At 32.2% G+C, this 10,426-nt stretch overlaps 1 protein-coding gene across 6 annotated transcripts in view; it reads right to left on the bottom strand.

The window, feature by feature from the left end:
- Mef2 (myocyte enhancer factor 2) overlaps positions 1 to 9,883 on the bottom strand; it is a 153,428-nt gene extending 143,545 nt beyond the window's left edge. Inside the window, exon 1 of one of the 6 annotated variants that reach the window (XM_074143396.1) lies at positions 9,299 to 9,883. The gene's annotated coding sequence lies outside the window, so the exon portion shown is untranslated. Of the gene's footprint in view, positions 1 to 8,679; positions 8,944 to 9,298 lie in introns of those variants that run through there. The other 5 variants (XM_074143399.1, XM_074143391.1, XM_074143397.1 and 2 more) reach the window with 5 other exon arrangements.
- Between the last annotated feature and the right edge of the window lie 543 nt (positions 9,884 to 10,426).

The raw sequence follows: 10,426 nt of genomic DNA on the forward strand, positions 1-10,426 counted from the left end.
AACGATCCTTCCATTCCTTACAGACACAAAAGAATTAAATATGTCCTTGCCCAAACTTTCTCTTCTAGCGGCAGGTTTGTTTACCCTTTTCTTCGATACATATTTTATCCTTGTCCTAAGCATCCCTTTAAACAGTATGAAGGTTTAAAATTTAAATTTATATTGGCACTTCATCTTTGTAATTTATTGTAAATATTTATTAATAAAGTTCATTTATCTATCTATCAATTTGATTATTTTTGGGAAAATGAAGCGCCAAAAAAGCGAAGTAAAGTAATTGCCTATTTTTTCAGACGGGCTTTACGTCCAACTACCAATTAGGTGTCGTGGACAGAGGCGACCAGTAAACATACTTTACTGTAAATTTCTTGTATTAACCATTAAATAAAATCCAAGGCCTAAGACCGGGGAATCAAACTCAGTACCACACAATACATATTAGCTTCACAGGTCTCGCATCTCTAACCTGCTCGGCTATCGTGGCGCCTTAATCTTCGATATTTAGGAACTTTAAGGCTACGACAGAGCAACAAAATAGGGACAAATGCTGCAACAATTTTGAGAATGATAAAAGATTTGTTTAAAGGATCACAATCCTAGAGTGAAGAGGAATTTCAGCAGACGGTTTAAGATGTAGGAGTGCACGGTGGGATTATGGCAGCATCTGATCATGGTGTGGAGTCGATATTTAAAACGCCAAGAAGAGTCGCTCGCAAGTCTGGAGCAATTTGTTCTGTGTTATCCTGGCGTTTCTTGATGTTACTCCAACTCCAGATGGAGTAGGCGTAGAGCAACATCGGCTTGATGACCACTTTTTGTAGAGGAGAAGCTTGTTCTGTACCGCACGGCTACCGTGGCGCCTTGAAGCACCAATTAAAATGTGTTTTTTTGTTTTAATGCAGACGGATTGATTATTAGTCATTTCAATGGATTACATTCATCAATGTGTAAAAAAAATAAAAAAAATTTAAAAAAAAAAATTCATCAATGTGGTCCGTGCAGCCCGTGCAGAACAATGGTACAAGGGTGGCTGTGATGAGACCATTTGCCTCCCAGCCACTTGGCACCCTCACAGAGAAAATATACCCACTAACTAGAACTTCAGAGTGCACTTGACTTTTCAAAATAGATACAGCAAGGAAGGATATACCATATTTATTCTTGGGAGGACCGCTAGATATCCCGAGGAGTTGACCAGGGGAAGAAGCGGGACATATCCTTCCTTAAAGGGGGTACGTTTAACTGAATCTGTCGGCTCCCTGATCCCACAGGTTCCTCGTAGTCAGTTTGAGAGTTTAACAGGATAGAGCGGAGTAAACTCAACCTAGAATCCGCCTATTTTCTTCATTTTGAATATGGTAAAAGCATTCCAATGATGGATGTATTTGATACCAGGAAATGGTAACTCCAGACTACTGGCTTCCCTTATCTTTCTAAAACTCTCCTGAAGAACCAGGAAATAAGTGGAGAACGATAGAAGACTGGCGTGAGTTGAATCAAGAAGTTGGTTTTCTCTAATTGCCAATTCCCTAAACGCAGAAGACTCGTTTATCTTCCCAATGTTCCGGTTCTGGAGACCCACATAGAAAGAAATAGCCCCTCGTTCAGGGATCGTGACGAATCTTCTTACTGAAGTTAGATGCTACCAGAGAGTGGTACCTCTACCTAAAACTTCCCTAATGAACCTCTGGATAAGATATTTCATCAACTGGTGATCTTGTTAACTGAATAGTCTAACCTGCACTGGTGGGGTTGAGGGGCACCAAAAAACTGTTTCGGCCGAATTTGCAGAATGTAGAATGCCCTGTTTAAAAAATATCTGCAATATGTAGAACAGGCAAACATAAAAATGAAACTCCTCAAAGCCATTTTCACAAAATAAAAATCACAGAAATGTAAAAAATCTTTTTAGCAAAGTGGTACTACGAATTCACTGATTTTTTTTTTAAAAAAAAAAAAAGAATTATTATCTGCTCCAGTATCTGAAATAAATAATATATTTGAACTCTCCTAGATACGAGCTTTAGCGGATATACAGTGACTCCCATTAATATTGGGACAGTACATACAGAAGTTAAAAATTGACGAAAATTAAAAGTGGCACCCATTTATTCAAATTTTTATAAATTCATTTCATTTTATAATTACTATTAATTAAATAAAAACTATTTAAATAAGTAAATAAAAATGTTTTGGTAGATTAAAAAAAATATATATAATAATAAGAGCAAATTCTACCTCTTATAAATATTGGGACACTATTATAATTTATAGTTTGTCCAAGGTTTTGCCCGAATATTTATACAATTTGTAAATATATACCTTAAGTATATATTCAATATGAAATTAATAATTAAATTAGTTTATATAAATCAAGCCACGTATAACATGTCGCGCAAAAATACAAATACAACGATTGAACAAAGAAATATTATAATTTCCTTGCACAAAGACAATAAAAAGTGTTAGAGAGACAGAAAAACTGATCGGACCTAAAACATCTACTGCGTGGAACATCATTCAGCGTTACCAAAAAGAAAAAAGAATTGTTTCAACCCCACAAAAAGGCCGTCCTTAACTGCTCTCTGAGAGAGAGCAGCGATATATATTAAAAGAACTAGAAAAGATCACCGACTTAGTGCTCCAAAACTTCTATGTGAAATTTTTGACATGTTCAGAGAGCAAAAAAGGAGCAGAAACAGTTCGGAGAGTGCTAAGAAAACTCGACTATCATGGTAGAGTAGCCTGGAAGAATCCTTTTGTCAGTAAGATAAATCGTGTTAAGAGAGTGAAATTTGCCGAAAAATATTTCAATGTAAATAGTGACTTTTGGAATGATATACTCTAGCGATGAATCAAAATTTAATGTTTTCCAGTCAGATGGAAGGGTTATGGTCTGGAGGAAAGCGAATGCTGAACTCGAAAAGAAGAATTTACAGCCAACTTTAAAGGGTTTTAAAGCTGCACCTCCGGGTGGAGGTGGGTCAGTTCTGGTTTGGGGCTGGATGTCCGCATCAGGATTTGGAGAATTAGTGTTTATTGATGGAATGATGCACAAAATGGTTTATAGTAATATATTAAAATATAATTTTGAAAAAAATGCCCAAAAATTGGGTATTTTAGGGTCTTTTAAATTCTACCAAGAGAACGACCCCAAACCTACGGCTTGGGTGATACGTCAGTGACTGTTATACAATTGCCCAAAAGTATTCCAAACCTCTCCGCAGTCACCGGATCTTAATCCCATTGAACATTTATGGCAATATTTAGCCAGTGCTTTAAGTAAACGAGTAATATCTAACAAAAATGAATTAAAACGATGTTTCCTGGAAGAATGGGAAAAAAACACCACCTGAATTAACCAAAAACTTGTTTCACCTATGCCTGATCGTTAGAGGGCTATTGTAAGTCAAAAAGCATTTATTAAATTATTACCAACCAATTATTAAATAGTAGGAGATTTTAAATATTGAACATTTAAACTCTAGCACTTCTGGTGTCCCAATATTTTTGAGAGCCTTATTTTACACTTTTTCAAAAAGTACTACCTAACAGTTTGGAATTTCATCGATTTATACTTATATATAATTTCCACAGATGTTGCTAATGTAATTTTTAAAAAAAAAAAATTCCAAACTTTTGTGTGTTGTTTTCATTTTCCTTTTAAATCATTTTGTAATAGGTGTCCCAATATTAATGGGAGTCACTGTACATGTGCAAGCGCACAAAAACAAAGATTAATTTGTAGAAACCATTTTTTTTTAATAAAAAGGATCTCAAAGTATGTATTACTTGGGTAAAATCAAAATTGAAATTCAGTATGATTGCAATGTTTCCACTTAATAGAGTAAATCCTTTAAAAAAAAAAAAAAAAAATGGCCAATAAATGTATAAAACATGCAGGAATGCAAACCCTTCTTCTAATGGCAAAAAAATTAAAATAAAATTGGGTTGTTTTCTTTTTAGAGACCACAGAGCGCTCTGTTGGTGCCAGAACTAACTAGCGGAGAAAGATATTAAAATTAGTTTTAAATTCTGCCCCTAGAGTGCATATGCATACATAAATTCACTCTATACACAACTATATTCAAGAAGAATTATGATTTACTACCAAATTTTTTAAAATTTTCTATTTTCCCCGTAAATACAATGTTTACAAACATTAAACTAAAACTAATTTAAGGTTTAACTTAGATCTTTTGATTTAAATGCGACCAGGTTAAGTCTACATTGTTTTTTTTTAAAAAAATCAGCCCCAACCAGATTTACCACATTACAGAATAAATTTTTCATTTTTTTGTACGAGGGGAAGTATTGCTATCGTGTCAAATTTCAATTTTGAGACTAAAAAAGGTGTTTTTTTACAAATTGGAGGTACGAAAGTAAGAGGGAATAATAATGTTAGTTTAAACTAATAAATAATATTAATTTAACAAAACTAATAAAGAAATAATTACCTTTGGATTTAGTAATTAAACTGTTTCATGAATTTGTATTTATTTATTTTAATATTTTTTTTCTACCTGATTGCAGGGTCACCTAAAACCCTATCTTGTACCGAGTTCTATGGTATAGATGCATAAACAAAGATTCAATGAGATGCAAAATTTCAGATTAAAAGAAAATAGTATAACCGTTATACGAATTTCCCAACGAGTTCTTTTTCAGTTTTTCTCGTAAACTGATGTTTTGAAACTAGCATTATTAATTTTCACATATAATGGCTACAATTTCTGTTGATAGATATATTTTTGTTTTGTTTTGTGAAAAATTAATTTTATTGCAATTCTAAGGGGAAATGTGGGACCCACTAATGTGCGATTCAAAAATAAAAGTGTACATTAAATGACCATTTATGCCGTATATTTGAATTAAATATTTTGCTCTAATTCCCAACTTTAGAGAAATCCCTGGACCAAATTTGAGATTCTTTAAAAAACTATACTTCTTTTCAGTATTTTTCATTCCTTGTTAAGTGAAGGTACTATTATCGCATATTTTCTCCGTCGTAGCACTATTTTTTCCTTAACCCGATTTCGGATTGTCATCCACCGCCAAAGATAGGATCATCATTGTGCAGTGAACTTGTCTTCCAGTGTTACCGTTACCCATACTGCACTTGCTTACTGAACGAGGGAGGTTACAAAACGTTTATCTCTGTTACTTAAAATTTTAATAAAATATTTTTGTAGAAATAGTGTTATAAAATTAATCTATTTAGGAGTTCTGTTTGCAATATAAACAAAGAATATCAAATTACACAGTTCATTGGTACTGAGAAATAATCATTGTTAAATTAAAATTTTATAAACATGGGTTTCCAATTACTTAATAAATAATGTGTAAATGAGTAAATTCTTAAAAAAAATAGCACTTTCAATAGTAGATTACATACATGTTCGTATAATCATGCAATAGATTGTGGAATATAGTAAACAGTTTTGATGTGATTTGTTTAACGACTGTGTTTGATCCAATGAATGAATTGACAAAGAATGTAACCGAGTTATAGTTGATTTGATCATTCAAATATTTGTTATGAATGGGTTTGAATAATTCTACTTTTTCTAAAATGTCTTTTTTTTCCTTGCTGTGTTAATGTCATTGTGTTGTTGATACTATACAGTCGGTGACTGCGCTTTATAAGATGGTTTGAGTAAGTTGAGTCTATTTTGTACGAACACAGATGTGTTCTTTGATTTTGCCTGCAATCTGTCCAATATAAGTGCTACAACAGTAAGAATAGACTGACTAGTTAGTCAGTTCCTCTGTGTCCAAAAGGTTCTTAGTTTCGGTATTTTATTTTTTCAGTTTTTAAAAGCGACAATCTCAGGAAGGAGAATTTATTTACCTCCATAAAGCCAAGGAATCTGGTTCACACAATTCTGTACCAAATAGTGCGTAGTTTCATTAGATTCACTATATGAAGCCTAAATTGGTGACGGAGGTAAGACAAGTAATTGATACGCCATCACCAAAATTCCTTCCAAAATTATACAGAAACGTCCTAATCAGGCCAAGGACCTCCTTGGGCTCACGGACCTCACAGTGCTTTTTAAAATTCTCTTGTCTAGCGTTGGTAGGATACAAGCACAACTGGTAGAGGAGTTTAAATAACCAACGAATCCATCTTCCACGCTGACTCATCACGATACTCGTTCCCTAGAATTCCGGAATGCCCATGAGACCAGAAAACCCGAGTCGGTAATCATTGCTCCCCAAGAATTAAGAGCAGAATAGCAAGTAATAATTGAAAGTGGGTTCTTACTAGGAGATCCCAAGGCTTTTGAGGCTATCCGTGTAAAATCTAATAACAGTATCGAGTAAGTTCCTTACAACCGAGTCCTGTGGCTGCCATTTCTATTTGGGACCAGCCAAAATTAAGCAGAACCGATACAGTCAGGCCAAAGGCCTAACCTTACCCTAACAACAGTCGGCATGAAACCACTTCGTGTGTTCAGCTCTGCATGAAAGACAGATATATAATACCAACATCCCATCTGATCACAAATCATCAACTAACGTTAACTCACCAGCCGAAATTCCAGCTTTCTCCCTTGCCGAAATTTGAATCCTGTAATTACTACGGAAGACTAGAATTGTAAGGCCTATCGCTGGTCTGAAACTTTTTATTTCAGAGAATATTGAATTTAACGGAGTTCGTTAAAAAGTTATAGATAAACTAAAAACCTCCAGTAAAATTTATTATAATTTATTAATTTTCAATTAATATTGTATAATTACCCAATTGCAAAGTTATGAAAATGCTCACAAGTACATGCACACAAAATTTAAAATGTTCAAGTAAAATATTTTATGGAAACAATCTAGATAGTATCACAGTATTTAGACCGTGAGTAAGTCGGCTAAATCGAGCAGAAATATTATAACCAAATTAAAAATCGAAGCCTTTAAAAGAAAAATTAGAAGTATCTAAACTACGAGGGTGTCAGTAAAAATAGACAAACATATTTAGCGAAGGCAGGTAATTGAACTTTTTTGTTTTTAACCTAGCGAAAAATATTAAGTAAGTGGTTCGATTAATATTTATGTAAACACAACCCTTTAAAATATTGGTTAAGATGGCGAGTCTGCTTGAAGAAAGTACTTTTAAAGAACTCCGATTTTTTTTAAATGTACAACCATCAGAAAGTCAAAAAGTAAAGAATAAAAAATTAAAATTATACCTCCAGTGAGGTATTTATTTATCAAATAAATAAATAAAAAAAACAATTAGAAATGAGCAACAAGTTGAACCCTCCTTTATAACCGTACATTACACACTGAAAGTGTAATTCACAGGAAAGTATAAACAATACATATCTCCCAGAATTTGATCTTAAACAATCCCTCCCAAGTGCATATCTACTAGAAATCTGAAGTAGCCAAACGGTGCCAGAGGGCAATCTCAAGAAAAAAGTCACTGTAGTGCATTTCTGGGACTTTGAATGAGTCATGCATCCCGGGATCGCTTCTGTTTGGCATTCCAAATGCTAGACAGGGAGTAATATCGTAAGTTGTCTAGCGTTATCCAGCGGTGGGCAAGTTACAATAGATTTTCAGTTAGTTTCAGCTATAAAAAAGGTCGGCCAGACATACTTCCTCGTCAAATTAAAGAAAAACTGAAGGATTTTTTGGCAATGAACTTCTTTAAAACCTTTCCAAAAGCCTGCTAGATTTTTAATAATGAAATAAATCAAGTACACTGTCGTCTCTCTACCAATTTGGGTGAAACCAGTACACATAATTGCACCACAATAATAAGAACCGGTGAGATTTGCGAGTATGATATAAACTATACTAAGGTCAGTCTCCAACTGTGGGCTTCTAACTGGACATAAATCTGCCTTAAAATTCACACTAAATACTTGGTATGTACACTACAATTGATTAAAATATTTTTTAATCATGAGATAAACAATACAGATTGGACTATATAGGTGTCTTCATAAATTTAGTCTTAACTCTAACTTAAATTTAAAACTCATAAAAAAATCCTGCTAGACTTTCAATAATGAAACAAATCAAGAACACTGACGTCTCTCTACCAATTTGAGTAAAACTAGTACATATAATTTCACCACAATAATATAAAAATATCAAATAAAGTACCGGTGAGATTTGTGAGTATGAAATGAACTATACCAAAGGTGGGCTTAAACGAGACATAAAACTGCCTTAAATTCACACTATATACTCAGTACGTTGGAAATTATAAAATAAACTACATAGGTCTACAAATTTAGGCTTAAACGTCACATAAATTTGCTATGAGCCTGTAGAAAATACCTACTAATCTTGTAATCACAAAATAAACTGCACAACGGTCTACCCTACACAATTAGGGTTTACTTGGACATAAATGTGCAGTAAACTCTTAAAAGATACTTGCAAGATTGGCAATTATGAAATAAACTATGCAAATTTTCTACTAACATAAATGTAAGCTTAAATTTGCAGGAAAGTGTGACAAAATACCAGAGATCTACAATTATCAGACAACCTATATAGAGTGTCAACACAAATTAGGGCTTAAATTGACCATGAATTATGTTAAAACTCAAATATTAAAATACTGGTCTTATTATTATTTATTCCTTTTTATGTACTTAAAGCATTATAAGAGGTTAGGTCAAAATATTATTATCTTAAATGTTCATACCCTGGAAAAATACATACCTTCTGAAATTTACTTTGAATGGTTGAGTACATTGTTTATTTGTCCAGACGAACTTCACTGTTTTGTTTTTTTTTAAGGGTGTAAGCAATGCTGAATTTTATTTTTTCGCAAAAATTTATTTTAAAATTATTTTAGAAGAGAACACGCAATATTGTCTGAATATCAAAAATTATTTTAAAATTTCACTAACTATGGGAGTCTTATATAATTTAGATCTTATAATCGTTTAAAATTTTAGAAGTTGTATTTCTTATAAAAATTATTTAAACACAGCTGGGTAAGGCAATAAATGTTTAAGGTTATAAGTCCTTTTCATAAATTTATCTTATTTGATTAATTAAATTTAATTTCAATTTCTTTTGGAAGGATATCTCGTAAACTTTGATTCACTTTAAAAAAATATTTGAAATGATTTTTTGTTTTAAAAAATGATTATAAATTTTTTTTACGATAAAAGAAAAAACTGGAGACAACACTGAGATGTAGTAGTATTTAAAAACCCCATAGGAATTCTTCATTTTTTCCCCCATTTTTTAAAAAAATAATATAGCCCGAGTATTCTTAAATTAAAATCTTCTAAATTGGTTTGTACAATCATTTAAAATTAAATTATATTACCTTAATTGAAAGGTTAAATCCAAAATGCATTCTCTTGTTTTTTGAGTTTTCTGAGACCAACACTTGAACTTTTTGGAAAACCGCACAACACATACACACAGAAAGTACACTTAATTAACTTCCAAAGTATGTTATTAAAATATTCTGTGTTTTTTGTTTGTTTTATTCTTATATAATTTCGAATAAAAACTGGCCGAACAAAATAACTGTTTACGTTTTTAGGATTCCCCTGATCCTCTTAACACTGATGTGTAGAGGCTAAAAAAATGTTTTTATAAAAGCACCACCAATTTGATTGGCAATTCTTAAGCAAAAATTCTTCGGCCCTCCAAAGTGAACAATAGAACTCAAAATCTTTTATTTTGAATGCTTTAATTTAATTATTTTTTTTCTTTTTAAAAGTACCCTAAACACAAACACACTACTTGGTAAAACCTCATGACATCATAAATGACATCATGTGTATATGGTGGGATTATTTAGAATCTACATGTTCACTACTAACTCTGACCTTGATCATGTTTGAGCATTTTTTTCTTCTGTGTTTGTGTGTGTTTTTCGCTGTGCCTGTGTGTGTGTTTAATTATTTATTTATTTATTTATTGCCATAAAACTGGGCAGTTTTAAACCCTCCCCCCTACTCAAAAACAACTGAAATTGTTGGACAGTGTATTTAAAATATCCCTATGGTTCATAATTTTTTTTAAAAAAATAGTACTAGTAAATAGTTTATATATTTTCTCATTTAATTTATTTGAAATAATTCAAAAAATGGTAAAAATTAAATAATTTTGTGTTTAGATTGCGAAAAACTTTGTATTACAAAAATTATTCATCAAGAAGGGGGCGTGCAAAATTGATCTTTTGTAAATGATATTTAACTAATTTCAGATTTTTACTGGATCTAGTTTTATCTTTAGTTATCTTCTAATAACAAAAAAAATAAGAACGTTTTCCATTTCATGAGGCGTTCTAAAATCTGGTCAAAGATGCTGGAAGATATTTTCATATTGTCAACATTGAGACATAAAAACATACAAATTTCAAACAAAATTAATAAAATAAACATCATTCAAGGTATGCAGTGCACATCTTGCATTCATGAGAAATGTGATACTGACCAGATGC

The sequence above is a fragment of the Rhodnius prolixus genome, unplaced genomic scaffold (genome assembly GCF_049639745.1).
Source record: "Rhodnius prolixus isolate KJV_2025 unplaced genomic scaffold, Rpr scaffold_12, whole genome shotgun sequence".
NCBI lineage: Eukaryota > Metazoa > Arthropoda > Insecta > Hemiptera > Reduviidae > Rhodnius > Rhodnius prolixus.